Raw genomic sequence first — 24468 nt, 5'->3', positions numbered from 1 at the left:
AAAAATAATTCTGTATGGGGCAGACTATCCATTGCAACTTTGAAAGACTGACAGTTGTCCAGGATATTCTTAAAAGTGAACAGCTGTTGGACAGCAGCGGAATACAAGTGACACAGTTAAGAAGGCAAAAAGCACACTTTTTCCTGTCCCAGTTTTCCTAGGGGTGGTTCCTAAGAAGCATCCCCATGACTTCAGCCTGCAAGATGCTGCACCTTACTGAAAATCAGTAAGTTCATGCCAGACGTTACTGAGTACCAGTCCTTCAGCCCCCTCACCACAGTAATATCCCTGGCCTCTGCAGATCTCCAAACAAGTCAACACACCTGTCTACATCTTACAGGGTCATTGCCCCTCTGTATCCCCTCTGCTTGCGCAATAATGTGCAAGCAACTCTGTAAGCCAACTGGACTTTTTTTACCCTCTGGGAAGGAGAGAGAGCTTTACAGACAAGGTGTAAAGCTAGAAGCATCTTTGTCAGTCAGGATGCTGCCATCAGTCTTACAGCAAAAAGCTCACTTCGTTCAGAAGCTGTGAGTACTTTCAGATACCAAAAGGAAAAGCTGTTTATACCATATTCCTGTACTCAGCACAACAAGGCCTGCATTAAGTAAGAAATTACTGCAGCTTTCAAAAATAATTTCTCTGCAAGATCACTGTTATCCAAGTAACTCTCTGCAAAAGCAATCTGTTTTCTAAACGACTCTCTCAGCAGCCAATTGCTGTGACACCAACATCAGTTGCTGCTCAGGTCAGTGCCTGCTTCTCACCATGACAGCTTCTCTCTTGTCAGGAGATTCAGGAATTATTGGTGCCTTCACAGCTGCCCAATCAGGAGAGCATTTGGTTGGTGTAACAATCTCAACCACCTAGCACTGCCTGCTTGCTATTAAACTGTGCTTTAGGAATGGGTACATATTCAGCAATTTTAGAGAACAGTATGTTTAAAAACTGTTTGGAAATTGGGGAACCGCATTATGCCTCCTTTTCTCATCTTAGGTAGGTTAGAAAAACTGAAGGTCCATTCTGAAACGAGACATATATCCCTAATTCCCAGAAGAAAACCAGACAGAGAAATAAAGAACTTCTTGCACTGACATTAACTATAAATAGAACAGGGAAGTAAAGCAATACCTGGGCTGTTAGTGAGCATCTCTGAAGTTCAGAAAGCAGCTGTCTATAAGTGACATTTGGAAATAGATAGGCAATTTAGTCTCATTTAACTGCCATTTACAGGAAGAGAGAATATAAAAGTACAAACTAATTTTGGTTATTTACCCCACAAAAATGATGTATCATTGACAACACCTAAACTTGTTATGGTTAAATCTTGTAAGAGTAATCCATCCTTGTGACAACAGTCATAAAAGAAAGCTTCATCAACACACATACACACAAAAGGCAGCATTTATTTTTCTGTTTTATTCCCAGCTCCTGTAATAAAATGAATGTTACAAAGGCCATAACAGTGATATTCAGTGATGGGTTTAATCATTTTGGCCTTTTATCTGCACACTGAAATAAAATTTTCAGATGAGAACAGACTGTCTGGAGGTCTAAATTTCCATCTAGAAATGGCATCTGAGGGACGTATATTGCCTTTCAACTGGCTTTTAAAAGGTGGACTGTAAGTTGAAGAACTTGTACCACCTTATGCTTCACTGTTTTCCTTTTCTAAATCATCACTGTTCATTAATATGCTCACCTTCGAAACAAACCAAAACACATTATGCAGCCCATGGCACTGACATACAGCTGAACAGCTGTGAGTTCATTTCTTTATGCTTATAACTAATAATTCACAGCCACTGTTCCACACCCACCAAGTTCCACAGCTCTCTCTGAAACAGTGAACCCACCATGCTCAATCTCAGAGCTTCCAGCTGCAGGTACAAGCGTGCTAGGACATTAGGTAGTACTTTACAAGTAAGGAAGCACAAGTAAGCATGAGAGAAAGCTTTGTCAAGTGTACCAGCATGGTGGCTATTTTTTTCCTTCGGTAAAGGATAAAAAGTAGTTACATAGAAAAGCACAATACTTCTTTGCTCTTATTTACATTGACATGTTTTCTGTGCGTTCAGGAGGAACACTGAGAATCAGGCTGCTGAGAAAATACAAGTTATCCCCTGTTCTCTGCAGCACCAATCTTTGTTGTCAGCAGATTTCTCTGCATTTAGATGCTGAGCGGTAAAATGTAATTATTATTTGGGGCCATGTGCTCCTGCACAGGAGCTCACAGTTAAACAACCATATTCCTGTTTAGAGGAACCTCCTGATGTTCAAAGCCACCAAACACTCAGTAACACCTACTGAAACTAAAGCTACTTAGTGCTCAGAACCAAAGCGAAACATTATTTACTTTCAAATTTCTGCATTGAATGAGGAGTCTAATTTCAGCATTCAAGTTATTTAATCCAGTATTAACCTCCAAACTTTGGGATTCAAATTTCTTCATAAACAAAGCAAATGACATTATCCCCATTTTTATGAGGCAGCTGCTGACATCTCTAAATGACAGCCTGCTGGGCAGGCTTCAGGGCTAATGTAGCAGGGTTTCTGGAAATCAGAAATAAATCCAGCAGAGCTCAGGAGGGTTCCTGTGCAAAACCTACCCGCGCTACAGACCTAGGGCATCTGCCAGTGCCATTCATCTTCCACAGTCACAATCGCCATCAAATACAAAGGGAGAAAACCAAAGCAAGCCAGTATGAAAGAGGAGTTGCCAGGCACACAACATGAAGGCAGCAAAGCAGAACATCAAGCTGCTCGGGACTGGGACACTTGGAGCAATTGGCAAAAACACTGTCTCTCTTTCACTAAAGCCCAATGGCTGATGGGACAAATTCATTTTTATCACTATAAATCTGTGAAAGTAAGTAAGGACCTCTAGCCACACAGTGTTCAGTATCTCTAATGAACACAGATTGAGCTGGGAGTCCAGGACACGGGCTGATCTCACACAGAAGCTGCCTTGTGGTACATAGGCACGTGGTCCCCAAGCTTCCTTTGGGAAACTGGGTCCCTCCTCGCTGCTCCCAAGCCGCGCCTATAGCAGAGCTGAGCTGAAATGACTCTATTTATCAGACAGCTGCTACTCAGGATCTGCCACCGCCTCTGCACAGCCATTTCCACAAAGCTGTGTTTCCTGTTACTGTTCTTCAGCCTTCTCTCTTCCCACGTTCTCCATCTAACACAACCCACAACTTGTCGAAACAGCAGCAGCTCATTAGAGAGAAACCAATCCCAGTCAGAAGGTATCTCAAGCCTGTCCACTCTGTGGATCCAAAAAGTTAGTGTGACACTAACTGATTCCTTCTTCAGAGCCATATCTTCCTGTCAGTCCCCACTGCTCTCTTTTTTGCTACCTAGAAGCAGTATCTGCATACTCCAGAGGAACTGTAACCCATATCCCACCAACAACTCTCCAGAAAACCCAACTCAAAAAAGGACAGGTCACTGGCAGTGATAAGGAGAACCAGCACCACGCCATGGAGGAGGACTCAGGATTTTGAAACCTCTGGAGCTTCCACAACTGCTGCTGAGTAAAGGCAGCAGTGATACACTACTAATGCTGCATCCTCAAAAGCCTTCAAGAAGAGAACACAGTTCTCCTGTCAGTACATCTCACCTTTCATTCCACTGAGTGCACAGGGATACCACAGAAGTATCCCCATCCTTCTACCAATGAATGATAGCTGACATACATCTAATTTTTTGCTCACTTTCCATGTTCTGTCTCTATGCATCCTTGTGAGCCTTGCTAAATGCTCCCAAAGTCACCTACCACCACTAATGTATTTTCCAAATCCTTAGTGCAAATGATAAAAAGTTCTTTCTTATTCTCAAGGTGATTGTAAAAGAATTGGTCCCAAATAAAACAGCCATCTCCCATTTCAAAAAAGCTTAATAAGAACCAATGACCAGCAGCAATAAAAAAAAGCTAAGGGATGATGACATGAAGACCACTTTGATTCACTTTAGAATACAGTCAATCACAACTTAAGATACAATAATGCCAAACTGTTGTACAGGTATAAAAAGAAGCAAAGCCATTTTCCTGATCCAGCACAGCACTCACATTACTGGAACTGAGACTTGCATTTCTATGAGCACATGAAGACTGTTCAGCTAGAGAAGTTCAGAGCTGGGTGCCAGTGGTGCTAGCAGTGACTGTGACATGCTTCCCCTGCTGCCATGATCGTTCTGACCAAGGCTGGCCCCTGTGGGAACACAGAAATGTACACTGCAATACCTACCTGTTCAAAATGAGAGATCAAATGAAATATTCTGGCACCTTGTAGTTTATTTATTCATCACCTTTTGATATGTGAAGGTTGACACGGCCATTATGGTCCAGCACTGGTACATATACTGTGTCCCCTGCTAACTAGTCACATTACTTTGAAGAACTCTAAAATTTGAAATCTAGATTTAAATCTAACATTTGCATAGTAAGGACAAATCTGTCTGCAATGAGCAAACTTTGGATTTTCTTTAGGCTCAGTGGTCCCTTCTGCTCTCCTATATAATCTGCTAGGTCAGTTATTTAACAGAATATTTACTTTTGGTTAAGAATACTATCTGTCGTGGACTGTAAATTATCAAAACATCTTTGTTTCATAAGAACACAAGACTTCTGTACTCCATTGCAAGTGTGAGAAAAAGTCACAGTTACAGTGAAATGTAAGGTTATATGAAATTTATACTTCCAATTATAAATATCTATGGGTTTTGCCAGTATTTTTTCCTTCCTTTTTCCTTTTAAAGTCATTCCCTATTTTTTGCATAATTCTTAAGTGATGACAATCATCATACTGGTCCTCTACAGAAAAATATATTACCACCTCTTTTGTTTCCAACATAACTTGTTTCCAACAAGACTACTTTTTCATAACTGTTGTCTTTGTTTTTCCCTTTCTCGTGTCTCTTTTATGTTATCACATTATTTCTTTTTCCATTTCTCTTTGCTGTAAACTGAAACAAAGTTTGCAAGAACTTCTGTTTTACAGAGTACCAGCATTGTTTTAGGGATGTTCTAGAAAAAAACACTGAACTGATGAAATATTTTGTGAACCTCAGTTCTCTCACTGGAACATTTTTATGTCCTGTCATCATAACATTGCATAAGCAGCAGTCAGGGAAGAGAACACGGATGAGGAGGAATAGTGCCTGCGGCCGTGGGCTGCATGGAGGGCTCAGGCTGTTACAGCACTCGTTGTGCATCCTCCCTGCAGGACTGTCTGGAAGTATCATGTGGAAATACGCTTTCCCACAGAAACAGGGTATAGTTGATGTCATAACAGGATCATTTCTTGATAAAAATTTGGAGAAGGCCAAATAAAAGAAAAGGCAACAATTTATAACACATACAGACAAAGAGGTTTTCTTCTCAGAGCACACTGCCTTCCTCTCCATGTTGTGCACTGATTGCTAGCTTCTCAATTTGCTCCATTCCAAATGAAGCAGTAACACTAACCAGAACTGGACCTGGCAGCCTATTAGTGCAGCCCCAAAGCAGAAGCTTAAGATGACAGCTGCATTCAGCAGCAGAGAGAACAGTCGTTTGTCAAAGAAACAGCTCTTTTGGAACAAGGAAACCAAACACAAGGGCAAGGAAGATCTTTGTCTGCAGTCTAATTGGTTTAATTACACTGCTGAAGGGCCGCCTTATCCTGATGACCTGCAGGTGACCAGATGTGTAGAATGTGCCATTCCTACCACGGTCTTCAAGGCACCTAGCAGAAATTAAGCATTAGGCATCCACTGACAGTCAGAAATTGTTGAAAAAGCCTGAATTTCTTGGTTTTAGAAGTTGATAATAAACACTACCCATTTTCTTTTTACAATTACCACTGCGTGAGATTTATTTTTTCTACATATATTATTTTCCTGAATTCTAATGAAAAACACAACAAATACTGCAATAAAATGATTAGTCTGGGAAAAAAAACCATCCTGTTTCAGTAGCTTCAGCATGTACAGCATTTCCCACTCTGTATAATACGTCAAGACTCTTCCAGAAGTTCGCATACAACTTTCAAAGTAACTTGAAACATATGGCTACTGTGAGAGAGGAAAGTAAGTGTAATACTTTGCTTTTCTTGCTACTGGAAATCCAGCACTCAGCTGTGTAATCACACAGCAGCAGTATGCTGCACTAGAGCCCTATTTCCTCTGAAAAATTCTTTCCTGTTTTGTGTAATTCCTAACTTCTTTTTCTGCTGCCTTGTCCTGGATCCCCATGGCTGTACAAGGGATGAGCAGAGGAGCTGATGGCAGCTTGCTTGATGCATTTCACAAGGCAAAGTCAGTTGCTGAAATAACAGCCCTCCTTCAAAATCATATTAGTCTTCTTGTCACGTATCATTGACAGGCCTAAGTGTGAGCAAGGGTTAAATTCAGACTCAAGTTTAAATAAATCCTGCATAAGTAAGAAGGTCTGCCTGCGTGGATCTCACTGCCAAGTGAAGGTGACAAATTATTTTTGCACAAACAAATAGCCTGAGGTCAGAATCTCATCATTATAAGAATAATCACCACAGTTGAGCTTTTTAAGAGATAACTTGCTCATTTCTATGCATATACCTTGTCAAGACAGATTCTATACTTAAAAACAAAAAAAATAATATAATACAAATTTCAACACAAACCTAATTCTGTGATGTTTAAGTTAGGCACTTCCCTTTGCAGTCAGTGTCACGCTTTCCTTTTTTATGAGCCGTGTATCTGCTCTAGCATGGGCTCATGCATGGGAAGTAGTGCCTGTGCCATGGAGCACCTCCTGCTCCGGCCTTGTTCTTCCCTTTGGCTCCTCTCTGGTCCTTCTCTCTACACTTCTCCCCTTTCTTAAACAGCAAAACTGGGTCTTCAGTATTTAGAGAAAAGCAAAGGTGGAATACTTTTGCACTAGCAGCACCGAAGTTTTTTCAGAAAAAGAACTCAAAAAATACAGCATCCTATAGACTCTGGAACACTTCCAAAAAGGAAGTTATTAACTTGTAATTAATTGTTTACAATAGCAGCAGTATAATCTTAGATATTACAATTTCTCAGGAAATATGACGAATTTAGAATCTTATTGTACTGATACATAGCAAGAGAAGGATCAACATTTTTCTCTGAAAAGAAGGTTTCTAGAATTTTTTCCACTGCTTAAATTTGTACTGCTAAAACTTGTTAAAAAGAGAAAAAGATTTTGTTTGTAATTCTATCATTAAAGCCTTTCTAATACACTGCTGTGTCTTAACTTTGGCTTTATACCTATTTTGTTGAATACACATAATTAATAGCAGAAAAAGAACACTGAAATGGACAAATAAAGTTGATGGATGTGGCCATGTGTTTCTCAATATCTGTTTAGAAAACTGGAAAGCTCTGATAAACAGCTTCTCATAGCCTTGCCCATCAGGGATTCTTATTTGCCTTTCACTGTTGCTATTTTATTCTTGCAGATTCCTAAACTCACCTAGAAGGAAGGGAAAGGCCCCACAAGGCTTTTGTTATGCTTTTCCCTGCACACCCACACAAGCTGGATTGGCCACAAACCTTTAGGCTCACCGAGGTACTTTTTTAGCTTATTTTAATGCCTTCTTGCTGATTTCAGAGGCCATATGTGACTGTTGCTTACAGTATTTGCATACAACACACGGTGTTGTTTTCCAGATGATCAAAGTACAGCAAAATGCACTGACTTTGAAACTCTTCTTGATATTTGCTACAAGTAAAGCAAGGAACAGTCGCGGGAAACTATTCCTGCACTAACTGGACCATTCAATTAGTCTCATATGTTCAAGTCACTTTGTGTTTGACAGTAATGGCATGAAAGCAACTGTGATAAAACTACAAAGCATTGTTCGAAAATGGCAAGAGAAGAGTTCAGGTATTGAATGAGCAACAAAGCGAAGACTAGAGAATGTCAGTGGTCAGGTGATTTACGTTCTTACAATCCTGCAAGCAGTGACTTCCATAAAGACAAAACCTTAATCAATACCTGCTGCTTAACTTTCCCACGCATGTCTAAATCAAACAATTCATCTCAATCCTGAAGGAGATACTGAGAATGCAGCACTGCAAAACACGTCTTGGATATAAACCAGGATGCTCTTAGACCCAGTGAATCTCTTCACTGGAGTGTGCTCCTGTAGTGCTCCCTGCAGGCTGTTTCAAAGCCAAACTGTCCCAGGGCAGCTATGGGAGTGAAGGCAGAGGCAGACTGGCCACCATTTTTTTGTTTTCTTGTTGCTCAGCATCATTAACTCCTCCTCAGGCTGGCTTGCCTAAATACAAGATACCAAAAGTATCTGAAAACCCAGCAACACAGTTGGACAGAGGAGCATGTTTAAGAATGATACAATTATACTATGATACAATTTTCCATTGTGCTCAGTGGTAGGCTTTTGGAGCCTGTTCCATCACCTAATGTCAGTGACTTCAAAGCTGAAGAGAAGCTGATATAAATCATAGAATCACAGAATTGCTCAGATTGGAAAAGCCCTTTAAAATCATCAAGTCCAACCACAACCTAACCATACTACCCTAACAACCTAACACTAAATCATGTCCCTGAGCAGTGCATCCAAATAGTTTTTAAACACATCCAGGAGCTGTAACTCAACCACCTCAGCTAAGGGCTGAGAGCTAAGGGATCCATCCCCAAGACTTCTTTTCCTCCTTACCTTTCCTCAGCCAAGAGGTCAGCTCTGCCACAAGTCCCAGCTGGGGGCACAAAAGGATACTGTTGTTTAGGGCTATCTGCCCCCTCCAGAAGGCTGCGTCAGGCTGTTACCTTGATCCAGCACTACTTATCAGAGGTACACACATCTTTGTTATGGCAGCTGCTTAACACGTACATACGTATGCCTCAAACGCTGGGGCAAGTATAACATATCTAGAGCACATACATACGTAAGCTGAGCTTTGCTGAGGTAGTGGATGACAGAATAAATCTAAAAATGTTTCAGCCTCTCTCTGAAGAGAAATTTCCTTTCTCAGCTAGCACAATTTATTCAGTAGAGAAGTCACTGGGTTTAAAAGCAGGATGACTCACACTTGTTTAGAGGTTATAAATTATCTGCAGTTATGGATGACGTTAGAAAAAATGTCAAGAAGGTTTAAATCCTGTTCTTTGAAGGTGCTGTGAAGTGAGGGCTAATGTTTTAATTTCTGAGAGCAGCTAGTTGAGCATTCAAATCAAAGTGACTTGGCTTTGCCCTTCGTCATTTTATCAGTGTACACCCCTTACTAACAGGGATCTTTTAAATCTAAGGTAGGGAGTTTTATAAAGAAACTTGCATTGTTTAAACAAATAAAAAACACAATAAGGATCGTCTTGACATTACATTCCCCCAAAAAGGGCCCTCCACACTATTTTATAGCCAACATAGAGCTGTGGTTGAGAGGACCACACAATTACCACACAATTACCTACAACACTCGTAGGAAGGTTGTTTCTTAGTCCTGACAGTATAATTAGAGGAGCACATTTATCTACCACACAGAGCGATACACTCATTAATGTCTCTGGTTCCACTGCATAACGTGGCTGGGTACCGAGGCCAGCAAGGAAGGCTGCATCACACACCAGTAACAGCTGCTCTTGGCCTCTGCTGCTCTGTGGTGGCCTGAGCTCAGCATGGTCCAAGCCACCAGAAGAAAATACAGAAGATAAATGTTTCATGTCAAGTGGGAGTGTCCATATGCCACAGCTTTTGCATCCTGGCTCTTGGCTTGTTTTTTGCACATCCTGAGTGGTCTCCCCGAGGCTGACTGCAAATTTTCCCTTTCTATCCCCAGCCAAAGGAGGAAAAGCAAAGCAAATGTGCAACACACACTGACCTACAGCTCCTCCCCCCACTGCTCCATAAAAGCTGAGTAAAAGTGAACTAATTAGATGACAATTAGTTACAATTTGCACAACTTTGTCACTATAAATTAAATAATTTTTCCTCAAGATTAAAGGGACTGGAAAGCACTATGCTGAACCTTTCTTGAATTTTTCTTGGGAGAATTTTTGCAAGCCTTTCTTTCAGTGCTTCATGCAAGGATCTGATTATGTATTTTAATTCATTTTTCCTGTAATTTGTCTAAAAAGCTGAGTCACATGAATATTTAAGCTACTTTAATTTCATCAAATCTTCTACAGGAACACATAACATTTGAGCTGCAATTTGGGGCACTGAACTCAACGCCCACTGGTTTAAATGGGACTACACATCCTTGGAGGATGAGTAATTGCAGAACTGATTCCAGTCTCCTCCACAAAAGCAGCTAAGAATGTATGTGCTTGCTTCAATCTAGGGGTCCAAAGAGCACGTACTCAGCACAGCAATCTTCGTCATGCTCAAGGATGTAGTCCAAAGCTCACCTAGCAAGCAGCAGCAGTGATTTAAAGGAGTTGTTCTTCCGCTGCGGAGCTGTGGTAATTCAGCACAGAGATTTCTTAATGTGATAAAATAATTTGTCTCCCTTCCCTCGAAAAAAAAGACCATGAACATTCATTTCCTTCAGCAGAGGGGACAGCAATATCTTAAGCCACAGTAACTGCCTCATAAGGAAACAGTGTTCTGAGACAGAGACCACCAGGCTCTATGCCCATCCGATATGCCAATAGCTGTTGCACCATACAGTGAGCTCACCATTTCAACTGTCCATCCGATGACCAAAACAAAAAATTGCAAGACTAATCAGCACTGTTCCTGAGGCTGAGGTGGCAGAGGCACACACTCTCCCAACACCAATTTTATTTAGGATTGAGAGAGAGACAGGGTTAAAAATATTCTCTGAGTATCCATCACAGAGAACACACAAAAATCATCTTGCTTTGCTCTGAATTCCAAACAGTACACACCGAAGCGCTGCATGACAACCAATATACCTCTTAAAAAAGAAATACCTGCAGTGGCAGCGCTTGCTTGTCACATACCACAGTCAGGCGGAGCCAGAATTGTCTGAGGGGTTTTAGATGATTATTTTATTCTTTCCAGAGTATTTCAGTACTATAGCAAAATAAGTGGTACTAATATCCTAAAAGTTAACAATTTTCTGCTTCTGCATTTGGAGCATGAGATACCTGTATTACTGCAAATTTGGCAAATCTTTTCCTTCAGGAAGACTGACCTGAAATCTCAGTCATCATACAGCTGTGGATCAGGATATTTTGCTGACTGCTCAGCATGCTTCTTGTTTTGCTGTGAAAAAATGCTCCAGTGTAACGCTGTATGAATGCATTACTTGAGTTGGTATTTTTAAAGTTTCACCTTTAAAGTACGGTCAAAACCACACATTAAAAAATGAACCAAGAAGCTCACAGCGAGTATCACCACATCAAAACTTCTCAATCCAAAAATTCTTCTATGTGGGAACTGTTTACTCCATAAATCTACTGACATCTGAGACCAAGGGATTTCAAAGAAGGGTCCATTTTAATAAATGGGCACAAATCTGACAGTGATATTGGCAAGTGTCAAAATAAATGAACAGTGTACAGCAAGATGTGCCTAAGTCAGACGATGCCTTTGAAAAGTAATGTTATTTAAAGACAGGAAAAAATGGAGGAGGCTTTTTGTGCCTGTAATAGAACAAGTAACTACAACCTGCTGCTACCAACAGAAATGGGGCTGAATCTGGATATCTGACAAAATCCAACCCAGTGTTTAAAAGTAAACCAGATCTAACAACATTTTACATATAAATATCCCAGTCTTTGCATTTATTTGTTAACTACTTGCACTTTATCTATAGCAGATGTGTGAATGCAACATCAATTCTATTAATAAATTCATTGCTAACATCTGTATTTTCCAGAACAACTCTCTAAGTAATATCACAGCAAAGAATCTCTCCCTAACACCCAGCTATGAACTCCTTTAGCTTGATACACTAGTTAATTTGCTGCAGCATGTCTCATTACAGTCAGCCCTTCTCTAAATCATGTCAACTGAGAGTCCCTCCATTCTTACAAATTATTATAGGTAATTTACTTCCACACAAAGAAATTCAGTGAGGTGTCTTTTTTCTGTTCCACAGGGTTAATATCCCATCACAGCTGTGGTATAATTAACACACACATACCTGGTCCTTAACATCATTTTCAATAATATATACATCAAATCTTAGAAAAATTAGCAATAAACTGCCTTCTAGACAGTCTTATCATCAGTAAAGCCTTCTATTTTTCTCTCCAACTCAGAACTCAAAGCTGAGATCTGAGCAATTTGATCTTGAAATGCGATACAGTCTTTGCTTGAGCCCTCTCCTGTCTGACATCTGAACTCCACTGACACAAGCTCACACAACCATAGGCTCTGTTAAGCTTCAGAAGAGAAAAGGAAGAAGATGTGAGAGATTGGCTGCTGCTCATCTGTCGACACGATGCAAAGAGCCTGGCCAGGATCACGTCTGTTCAGCAACGTTTGTAATATGCAGGCAAAGCAGCTCTGTTGTGATGTTCTGGTTTCAGCTGGGACAGAGTTGATTATCTTCACAGTGTGTAGTATGATTCTATGTTTTGGCTTTAGGAGAAAACAATGTTGATAACACACCGATGTCCTAGTTGTTGCTGAGCAGTGCTGTACTGAGCCAAGGCTATTTTAGCTTTCCATAACGCTCTGCCAGTGAAGGAGGCTGAAGGGGCTCCAGGAGCTGGGAGGGGACAGAACCAGAACAGCTGACCTACACCGGCCAAAGGAATATTTATGCTACATGACATCATGCCAAAACAACCAAAAAAAAAAAGTAGAAAAAGGTGGAGAGTTGGCTGGGAAGCAAGGTCAAGCACTTTTCCTATTCTGCTTTAATCCAATCTTTGCATCTCACTGATCACAAGACTCTTCCTTTGCTTTCTCCTTTCTCATTGTTCCTGCAGAAAATGAGTTAAACACAGCCTCTCCTGCACAGAACTGAAAGTCCATACTTCATGTTGTATCCTGAGATACTTCTTCAATGTATGCAAAGCACAGACACTCACATCAGCTTGAATACTTCTTTGTCTGCAGTCAGCAGACTGTCTCACACCAACATGTTACTCAAAATCACAAGTCTATGGCTGCCTATAAAAAGCTCTGTGCGGCAGCAAAAGCAAGCAGCAGTGCTGCAGTACATTCTGGCCACCATCAGAAAATCTGGCTTTAGAAAATGTGCCACCTCCTGAGCTCTGGGGAGCTGTGTGGAAGAAGGAATCATTAATTTCTTATTAAAATTTTTAAGTGGCAAAATATATTGAGCTCTCTCTCCTAATATATCTGGGAATTCATCCCTGTCTCCAAGCTGTAGGATCCCTTCTCAATAATGCTCTGTGCTGATTTTCACACAGTCATGCATTTGATAAAATCAGCTTTGTTTAAATAGCTGAATCCAGAGTAATAAAATAGGTGTTCAGCTCTTACTGCTTTATCTGCTCTGTTTCACCCTTTGCTCAGTTACTGGTTGGAACTGCACAATGTATTTCTCAATTACTAAACAGGGCTAGGGCTTGCTAACAGTTTCTATGACTTGTAACACCTTATTTAAGCATTTCATAAAAGTGGTGGGATGAAAACAAAGTAACTGTTCACTAGCAGGAAACTGTGTCCTTCCTATGTTATACTGATACCACAGAACCCCAAGGACAGCTGAGGCTGGCAGGGGCCTCTGTGCCCCTCCAGCCCACCCCCCCTCTAACAGGGACACCCAGAGCAGGGGCCCAGGACTTTGGCCAGGCAGCTTCTGAACATCCTCAAGGAAGAGATCCCACTGCCTCTTGCAACATGTGCCAGTGCTCTGGCACTGCACAGCACAGCAGTGCTGCCTGGCCATGCACTTGTGTGCAATTTTACAAACAGGTCATTATAGAGATTACAATGCACATAATATCCTACAAGCAGCAAAGAGAAAAAACAAAAAAACAGAGCCTTATCTCCAACAGGGGTCTGTTCCAAAATTTGCTGACATTCAGCTCCCTTGACCACAGCTAATTTAGATAGGCCATCCCATGGTAAAATAGTACACAAAAGGCTCAGAGCCATGCTTTCCTCTTGGCCCTTCTCTTCAGTTGTGCAATGGAAGTCTTGGGCAGTCTGTTTTAGAAATAAAACAATTTTCAAAATATTTCTTTACTCATAGTTTTGTTGTTGTTGTTGTTGCTGTAATTCTGTATAAAGTTTGAACTTAAAAAAAAACCTAAAGCATCTGGGTCACCAGTTTAGGATAGCAATACTTTCAGTCATTCAGAAGATCTTTTCATACAGTTTTCAGTGTGGGTAGTTCTCTCCACACTAAATCAGAGGCTAACTGGCATTAGTAACTTCAGAAAGAGCAATGACTTCAGCTCCTGAGACTGCTGGCATTTTGGGAATGCAAAGCACTGTTAATTCCAAACATTTAAAAGAGCATATTGCACCTGATTTACTACTACTATGTCCGTGGGATGTAATTTTCTAAGAAAACTATAAAATGCGTAGGAAACAAGATTCAGAACAAAAGGAATTTCCAGCATTATGAAACCACACGAATAATTACGAATCCTGATGTGAAAGACATTAACAGGACGCTACCATGAATCTCTTTAAAATTATCTTAAATCATTCTAAAAGTTCTGTGCCTGTCTTGATTTCAAACTAAACATGAAGCTAGTACACATGAAACCCTTTGGATACTCCCCACATGCTCACAGCTTCCTGAATTCCCAAATCCCTGCTTTTTACATAGGTTTTTATCAGCCCAGTTATACACCTTGCTGCCAGGAATTATGCCAACTGCAACACATCGCACACACATTGCTGTGAGAGAGGAACATGTGTCTAATTTACTGTCCACTTGCAGAATGTTTAAATACAGTGGCTTCTTCACCAGATTGGCATCTCCAGACATTGAAATTGAACAGTAATTGTCAGTTTGCTACTCTGTATGTTCAACAGCATGTCAATAGATATTTGCTATTGCATTCATATTTTTGATCAAGCATTTGCAACTGAGCAGTCAAAACCCCAACAGCATTTGTAATGGCTAGAAAAGTGCCAATCTCACTCTCCAGGAAGCCTCTATAAATCAGGATGTAAAAGAGTATCAACTGCAGTCCTGGGCTTCTCATCACAAACAGCGCACAATTTCATAGACCTTTCTAGTTTCATGCAGAGCCTTAGAAAAGTGTAGGCAGACACAGCCCAGCTAAGCAAATGTGTCTGTATGTAATATCAGAACAGGTGCATTTTCTTTTTCTTTTTTTCCCCTCTCAATATTGTTTCCCCTGCAGGTTATATACCCAGCCTAATTGTAACAGTACCAGAGCTGCCACATTGGCCAGAACAACTCTACAACTCTCTTCTTTGCACCCCCAGGGGTAGCCAAAAACTTCAACTTAAGAAAGAGCATAAGAAAAAGGGCAAACATATTATCCCCCCGCATTTACTTTTCTGAAAACTCATAGTTTAGGGACTTGATGAATAGATCAAAGGGATTGTATCTGGTCTACTGTTTTTAATCCCTTTTTCAAGCCAGTTGTGCTTTTGGTCGTATAGGAACCTGTGACAAGGAATTCCACAATTTAATTCAGCTTGGGTGAAAAATATTTTTCTCTGTTTCAAAGTTAAACAGCTAAATTTAATGGGTGCTCTACAGTCATTAAATCTTGAGAACTATTACCAGTTTCCATTTTCCATGTCATTCAGGGTTTTATGCACTTCTGTATTTTACCCGTTCAGCTGTCTCTCAAACTGCTGGGCCCCCCCTTACCATCTCCTTGTAAGGAGGCTGTGCCACATCTCTGAGCATCTTTGCTTCCCTTCTCTGACTGTCTCTGGGAAATAAAAAATAAACAAACTAAACTCCAACTAATGTCAAAATTGAGCAACATTCAGCATCATCCATCTCCATTGGTAATCGCTTGTCAAAGTAAACATGAAAGAAGTGCTCAGAAATTTTCCCCACAAGCACAGACAAATGAAACTGGCACTGCAGTAACTTGTCAGGTTTTTATCTTTGCTGAGTTGCAGGTATATCTGAAATTATCAGGAAAGCAAGTCAAAGTAATTTCACTTTACTTGCTTTAAAATTCCTATATGTTGTCTATCTGGTGAAGCACAGCATTAGAATACTCCTTTAATGAAAGCATGACAAATTACAGCAGTACAAATTAATTCAATACTTTGAACATATAGCTATCCTTGGAAAGCATCATTTGAAATAAAGATATTATATTTGAGTGACGTGGTAAATATTATTAAGACCGTGAGTTGCAGCATTAGTAACAATTATACATTCTGGAGCCTTCTACGGCATTTAACCAGAACCACAGGGTGAATCTGTCTGCTGGTGACAAACCACTACAGCTGAACTTACACAGCTTAAGAGTGCCTGAAGGCTTACATTTTCTGCTTGAAAGAGCCATTTCTGTCACCACAGAAAAAATGATTTGCCTTTTCCAGGATACAGCATAGAGCTTTCCCTTCAGCTGGTTAGCAAATGGACATCCAGAATGCTCATTTTCCAACTATGAGGAGAATGACAGACCACCATCTTCCTTATTGTTCCTATTTCCCAGTGTTTCTTGATACAGCAAAGGAAAATAAAAACGACCAAAAAAATGTATGACATGCCAACAACACACTAAAAACCAAACAAAAACTTCAGAGAGCTTCTGGACTTTAAGAAGCTCTTCCACCATCACCCTTTCCTTCCATGACCGCTAAGAAACATCCACCTGATTTGTTTTGAAGTCTAAATTAACACAAAGCCTTTCACTCTGTCTAAACAAGTGGGTCAAGGAGGATTTCAAAGCTCCAAGCTCCCCTTTGATTGGAAGCCAAGCCATACAGCAATGTCTTCACCCAGACTGTGGTTATTTATTTGAGAAGGACACAAGGCCAAGTAGGTGAGAAGGGACAGTGGTAGGACTCAGGTCCTCAACAGGGATAACAATAAACTCAGAAGCAACACACAGTAACCACTCAGTCCAGAAGCAGTCATCATATACAGCATCAAATTTGCCAGTAATGGCTAAAAGCTGTAACGCGGGGCTCAACAAACACTACAGATTCTCTTTCAGCTCTTCTTACTACTCTACCCAAGAGGAATATATGGTCCAGATGAGAGTTAACAAACTTCATTTCAAATGAATTGAGTACTTTCAGACAATTGTGAACTAAATAGTTCTGTTCACATGTAGGAAAGACACACATCCCCATATGCCCATATGACATGAAGAAAGAGCTTGACTGCTAGAATATGCTGCATTTTGCGGCATGGACAGTGCTTCATCCAGGCTTCTCTGGTGTCAGTCTACACCCTTGGCCATTTGAAGAATAAATCTTGAAACGAGACACAATGGGATAGAAAGTGATAGAATCAGCCTCTGAAAGAACATCTACAGGTTTAAGAGAAAAGCAACACACACTGAAAAAACTTGCATGCAAAAAAAAAGGCCCTCTTTTCCTTCCTAATCATTTGTCTTCAAGGGAAGGAGCCTCAGACTTTAGCTACTAAACAAAAGAATATTATACCATATAGACAAAGTTCTTGTATTTTTCATCAAAGTTCTCCACTTATAGGCTTGATATTACTCAATTCAAATATCCCAGTCTAAGACACTAAAAGAAAAATTGGAAAGATAAACAGCCAACAGGAATGAGCAAGACAGTGCCAGTGCCTAGGGCACCCCTGCTAACAGAGTGCCCACTAGGTGAAATGTGCCTGGATGAACCTAGTAAAGGAGCCACTAGATCCCCAGGTAAAAGATTTGGAATAAATAGGGTATAAGGTCAGAGCTCTCATTTTAACAGCATAAATGCAACCTACAGAAGTGAAACTTGAATGAACACCTTAGCAACAATTTTTTTTCCTACAAATATTTTTCTGAATTTTTAGTCTCAACATAAACTCACACAGAGAACTCAATTCTGCTGATATTAAGGGGCTCCATAACTTCAGATTCATTCTCCATTTGATCTTGTTGTGGTTTTGATCTTTTGGACAGGCATAAACGAACAAGAAGCACAGAACTTAATTGTACTTTCACCCTCATCCTTTTAAAGCAGGTACTTCTATGCAAACAATACAATCAACCAAACTCAGAAAAACAGAGAAATAACTGAGAAAAGCAGTGAGACAGCAGTAAATTGAAAGAGCAATCCATTCATTCCTACTGTGTTTGGAAGAGTTCTGGGGAGTGCACAGAAGCTATCAGGGCTTTGTAGACAGTAGTTTGCATGAATCATATTCCAGATATGTCAGGAAGACTTTACAAGCACAGAATCTTTCAGTTTTGCATCTTTATCCACCTATTGCTGTGCCTTCCCAAGTGTCACTGAGACTTCATCCTTTCACTGCACAATGTCTAAGTTCTGTAACAGCCTCTGGGATCTCCTCAGAACAGAGAAAAGAGGGCCCTCCTGGCTGCTGCCACCAAGAATCCTTAATATCTCTGTATAAGTCACTCCAAGTCCCTCAAAAAATGTCCAGCCAACGTAGCTTGCATTATCACACTGCATTCACTGGTGTTCATACATTACGTGCCATAAAAGAAATTAGCAGCACCAGCAAGGCACACAGCTCTTGTAACGCAACAGCAGGCTGGACCAGGTGTGACAACAGCTTGTACTAACTGGGAAGGGCTATTTTGGAATGAAAAGCTTCACTGGTGCTCTTCTGCCTCTTGGGAACACCCTCAGAACAAGAAGGAATTGACTGCAGAGATGTGAGCCACTTCTGATCAGGTGGGAGCTCTCTTACCAGCTCCACCACCAAGTATGGCATGGTCATGCAGAACTTCCAGGCAGACAGGTTAGGGTTCCTTGCAGGGTGCCAAGGACAGTAAGCCTTCTCAGACAGCAGCTGTATTCCTGCTGGAGTTAGGGCTGATAGTATGACAGCACTATATGTCATCTGTATGCCCCAAAACAGCTTAAGCTTTCTCTCATCCTTTTCAGCCCTCAGTACAGGCTCCAGACTGTCAATGGGTACAACAGAAGGGTAAAATGCCCACTGGCTGCTGCTCATGATAGCAAGGCCTGGGACACACAGGGCTCTCTGATGCTCAGGTCAGGGTATGCAGAGAGGCCCCAGTGAGTACCTTGGCTGGGCATCCCCCCAAGGGCACTCAGTGCTGCAGCACAAGCTCTTCTGATGAACTTCAGAAGGTATGAAAGATTTGCCAGAAAAGAAAGATCAAATATATGCAACGGCATAACAAACAGATGGGTATTCCCTGCAATATAATTTCACATGCTCTTCGATGACGGGTGAACAAAGTCATTTTGCACGGATTTCACTAAGAACTGTACCATTGGATTAATGGCAATAAGATCAAAATAATAATATTAAAAATAGATTTTAAACAACACGTTAAAAATTTTTATTAAGGTTGTTAGGAGTATAGAAACACATTTAAGTCACTTAGGCAAAGTGATTTAATTTCTGTTTAGAAATAGGTCCAAGTAAATAATTCCTTTTGCAGGGGAATAATGGAAAAAAATTGGGTCAGGCAACTATTAACTTTCTTTTCTTCTTCACCTCAACATCATAGGAGGGTACAAGTTAATACATTCCTGCAGTAGGCTTACGAGAGAGAGCTCTTTACTCCCTGTCAAAAACATATTCTTGTCCAGTACCCAAACACAAAGGCTGTACGTTAGGAATTCACATCCATCCTGAGATAACTGCATTTTGTTATCAAGTCATGAATGTATATATTTATATCCTAAAAAGGACATCAATATATATCTTAGTCTCTGTGTTTGTTTATCACTGGGAAATAGAGGAAGACAGAGCCCTGGCACCTATCTGCTGATTGATTTGACTGCTCCTGACGGAGGATGATTTACTCTCTTTGTTGATGGGGAAGTTTGTCAGTAGTTACATCCCAAAAAGGTGTGATGCGAGTGACTGCAGCTCTGTGTGCTAAGCGGGTTTTTTTTTGTCTGGTAATCTGGAGAAATTTAACATCGGGAGATGCAAGAAGATCAGACATCTTTCTAGGAAGATCATTTTTGTAATTCTTACTTGATTTTCAATGTAATATATCCCATGGATTTTCCTCCTCTAGCAAGAAACATGAAGTTAAAAGTTAGCTATCTGGGAGAGGGAAGGAGAGAAGAGGGAAATAGGCAGGAAGAAGGAAAACAAGAATGAAAAGAACACCTTAACTAAAATTAACAATCTGGAGCTAACAGCTGCTAGGCTCCGTGCATCTGTGAGATTATGTGCATATATATGCCTGCTTTCCTAATGCCTCCACTGCTTGTATATGGATCACATGAAGAAAAAAAAGCCATGGAGGACAACGGATGCTCTACTAGAATGTAATAGGATTTTGTGGAAGTAAATCCTGACTTTGATGTTACACACACATTTCTAATCAGTATAATTTTTTCTAAATGCTAAGTTAAGCAACCAGAGCAGATATTTATTCTATTCATCACAGTCACTAAATTATTATTTAGCTTCCTACAAGGGGTGCTTGGGAAAATATTTCTGAACACTGAGTACATGGGAAACAATGCAACACTGCTGGTAACTGAGAAATTTCTCAAAATTTCTCATGTTATGAAACTGAAGAATAAGACACATTAGAATATATTATATTAAAGCAAATATGTTACCCTGCCTAACATATGCATGGGATTATTGTTTGTCCAGAGCAACTGTTATCATTGTTTGATACAAGATCAGTTCTGATGAACTGACCTGACTTATAGTACCCTGTATTTTTGCACTGGATGTAGTGCCAGGACTTAGTGATGTATTTATCTGTATTTGAGGAAGCACAAGTAATGGATCACAAAACACAGCAGCTTATTTACAACCAATGAGACAGGCTTATGTTAAAGTTTCAATGCTGGCTCTAAGCAGTCCATAAAAATAAGCACAAAAACCATACACAACACAGTAGTTTTGCTTATTCTTTTCTTTTTCAAAAATTAAAGTTTCTGAGTGCCTTCCATGTAAAAAACAGTTAAAGTCTTAATGTTGAGACTTGATACAAAAAGTGATGGCAGATATGATTTTTTGTTTTAAATTTTGGTTTTAAATTGGGTCTTCTTAATAGCACCACCAGCAAAGCAGTGTTTGTGGTTGGCTTATGACATACTAGAAGCTGTTTTTCTTTAATCCTTAGGAATTTTAAGGAAAGATTGTAATGCCATGTAAATCTACGCCTCCTCTAAATTACTTAAAGGCTTCAGATGCGTACAGAGAACTGCACAGAGATCTGTGAAAAACAATGTAAAACAATTAGGAATTATACAGACAGGTATGGAACATATACTTTGTAACTAAATCATCCAGAGACTTTTCTGAAAAGTGTCTATAGATTTTCTCCATGTAAAAAGCTGCATTTTGTGAAAACAAAATCACCATAGGATGCCTAAGACATTAAGTGGGAGTTAAACATGGGGAATGGAAAAAAGAATGGTACCTTAGGAAAAATATTTTTACTTTACAAAGGTTCTACTTTTTACTTCACGACAAGAGGAACAAGTAAATCTGGTATTGGTATTGAAACCAGTAGCTCATCAGAGAATACAGGGCTGTGACATTCTATCATATGGCCTGGATTTGATGATCCTTGGGTCCATTCCAACTGAGGGTATTCTGTGATTCCACAGGTTTGTATGCTTGAAACACAAACCTTTCTATCCACTTTCTGAGTTTTATTAAAAAGAGTGCAGTTTCACAGGAAGAATCATCATCCTCTGTAAGGCACTCACAGGTCAGGCAATGCATCTGAACCTTCTTTCATTATGCTCTCAAAGACTTTTACCAGTGCAAGACCCTCTCACACAAAATCACAAAAGACTTTCTTAAGCATCTTCAACTTGAATAAAATGTTATTTGATTTCTACACAGAATAGAGTCAGTACATAAATATATTATAACTTCAAGGAAGAAGAATGTGCTTTTTTTTTTTTTTTTACACAATTACAGACATAGGCAATAAATAGTAATCAGTGTAGCAAGCTTCCTATTGATAGTCCTAGGGTAATGGAACACTCCTTTGTGACTGTACTGGTTCTGGGTGGGATAGAGTTAACTTTCTCCCTAGCAGCCGGTATGGTGCCACCTCTGGGACTCAGGATGGGAACAAGGTCGGTAACACATCCGTGCTTCAGTGGCTGCCGAGCAGCGCTCACACTAAGCTAAGGACTTTTCAGCCTCTGACACCGCTCTGCCACCGGGGGGCTGGGGGGGGCACAAGGACCGGACAGCCGACCCACACCCGACAGAACAACGTCCCGCACCACACGGCCCCGTTCCAAAGCACGCAGGAACCAACGCGTGTAAAGGCCGCGGGGGCACCGACGGCGCGTCAGGCCGCGCTGAGCGGAGCGGGGCCGCCCCCTGCTGACAGCCCCGGCCCCGCCGCGGAGCGAGGCATCCCGCAGACGCCGCTCAACGCACGGCCGTGCCTGCGGGCAGGGAGACGGAGCGCGGGAACCGGGCGGAATCTGCTCGGCACGCCGTACCTCCAAAGCACGTTTTCTTCATAGTACGCCGAGCTGGCTTTATCAATGAAAGCCACAACACTTGAGTTTTGCGCTAAGGCTTCCAGGTTTTGGTATGTTTGATAAATACTAAGCTGGCTCGTGGGAACCGGACCTGCGTGCGGCACTCCCTGCTCCTGTCAGGACGCGAAGAACAACTGCAGCAACACAGTTTTGACTGTAATGTGCTGCAGGTGGCAGATGTCAACGGATCTGATTCCCAAAAACCACCAACCTGGTGTCTCCTCGTCTGTATACACATGAAAAAGACCAACCACCCTGCAGGGACCAGGAAACACCCACCCACCCTCAGTAACGGTCTCTTTTAGGAGAAAGACTGTAGCAGAAACACCTGTAAGTGAACAAAGAAAACAGAACAGCACCACTGCACCCACCAGGTAGCACAGGCTTCAGTTTGCTTGTGCTGTGCCTTACCTGTTCCAACTGTGTGCAGATCCATGGCTGGAAACTATGTGTGAGAGCAGCTCTGTTCAAACAGGTCTAAATAGAAGAGGTGCACAGATGCTTCATTTGTTTCAAAGCCTCTCATGGATTCCTGCAGCCACAGCTGGAGAGCTAAGGAAATTTCACGTGGACAAAATCTTTGTTTCTATTCCTCAGAATCCACTTCTGCAAGATCCTCTTGCAGCATTGCCCTTGATACTGCAGGTGAAAGTCTTAAGGCAGTTTTGGCACAGTCCAATGAAGTGAGGAGCCGTAATAGCACACTGAGAAGTCTGCTGTTCTACTTGTAAAAACAACCACAAATAAGTGGTGTAGGTTTAAAATGGTAACAAGCAAGGTTCCTCAAGCACCTGCAAATGTTCCCAGACATCCCTTCAAGTCTTCATACTAATGACAGATTTTAGTCAAAAGGGTTTGGCACTAGTGGGGAAAAGCTTGGATATAGTGTTCTGTAGGCTGGGAGGGAAGGGACAACATGCACTGGATGTGTTATGTGCCACCCCACAGGTCTCTCTCACTTCATACTTCCTTCTTATTATCATTTCTGGGAGTTATTCTCAAGCACAGTTTTTCAGTCTCATGAACTCCTTCACCTGATTCCTGCTGCTGCCCACACTTGCTGAAGAGTTAAATGCAGTCCTGTAGGAACTCAAAAGCAAAGGCAGATGACAGCTGTCAGATGTGTGGAACCTAGCAGGAATTTGGAATGGGAGTAGGCTCACTGGCTTTTTGTTAAATCAAGTACCTGTAACCTGATGTCAGGTAGCATATTATTCCTATCATCTTGAAAGTCATAAAACATCTTCAATACAAAATGCAGCTCTTGTTTACAGCAGATCCAAGTTGACATAGGCACTCTCATAAGCCTATTTCCCAAATTATGAGGACACTCAAAATCTGACACAAATCCTCATAAACATGTACAAGAGAAATATTCTGCACTGGGAAGGATTGGCAGCATCTCAGATGATGTTTTTTGTTATTTTTGAAAGCCTGTTTGCATGCTTTCATGTGTGCCACACAGGCACAGCACTAGACTGGAGGTTGAACACCACTAGCACCTGTCCCTAGGAACTGCACACCACTTTTCAGTATGCGTTTGGACTAAGCACGCTTTTGTCAAGTTTGCTCTTCTTCATACAGGTATCCAGTCTGAGGAACATGAGGAAAAAGACTTTGCTAGCATCCATTGCCAAATGAGAAAAAGACAAAATGAAAAGGGCATCTAGGGGGACCTTTAGCTCTTCCAGCTATCACTTCTAAACCAGACTGACATTTTTATTCATTTTCATTTTCAGCAAGACATTTTGTTCCAAACGTGTCATTTTTTCTACCACCTAGCAGGCAGCACTAGATGCATACTTGTGTCAGGAGGCTGGAAGATTCAGTATATTTCAAAAAATATCTTCATGACAGGCTAATCCTATACAGAAAAAAAGGGAAGCAAACAACCTGAATTAATTCACTTAACTCTGAGGCTTCCCAAAAGTCGTCGTCAGTCAGGTCTGACAAGAGACTAGATATTATCAAAACTTGACAAAATGTTTGTTTTTGTGGT

The 24468-nt window shown here is 40.9% G+C and overlaps 1 protein-coding gene across 6 annotated transcripts in view; it reads right to left on the bottom strand.

Annotated features, from left to right (window-relative positions):
• OXR1 (oxidation resistance 1) overlaps nucleotides 1-24468 on the bottom strand; it is a 244602-nt gene that overhangs the window by 139425 nt on the left and 80709 nt on the right. The window contains exon 1 of one of the 6 annotated variants that reach the window (XM_090137896.1): nucleotides 4076-4217. The exons of the other annotated variants lie outside the window; for them this stretch is intronic. The gene's annotated coding sequence lies outside the window, so the exon portion shown is untranslated. Of the gene's footprint in view, nucleotides 1-4075; nucleotides 4218-24468 lie in introns of those variants that run through there. 6 annotated transcript variants of the gene reach the window in all.

Source organism: Phasianus colchicus, chromosome 3 (assembly GCF_987193195.1).
Source record: "Phasianus colchicus chromosome 3, bPhaCol1.hap1.1, whole genome shotgun sequence".
NCBI lineage: Eukaryota > Metazoa > Chordata > Aves > Galliformes > Phasianidae > Phasianus > Phasianus colchicus.
The sequence above is the reverse complement of the archived record's forward strand: the minus strand, read 5'-3'. Positions and strand labels throughout refer to the sequence as shown.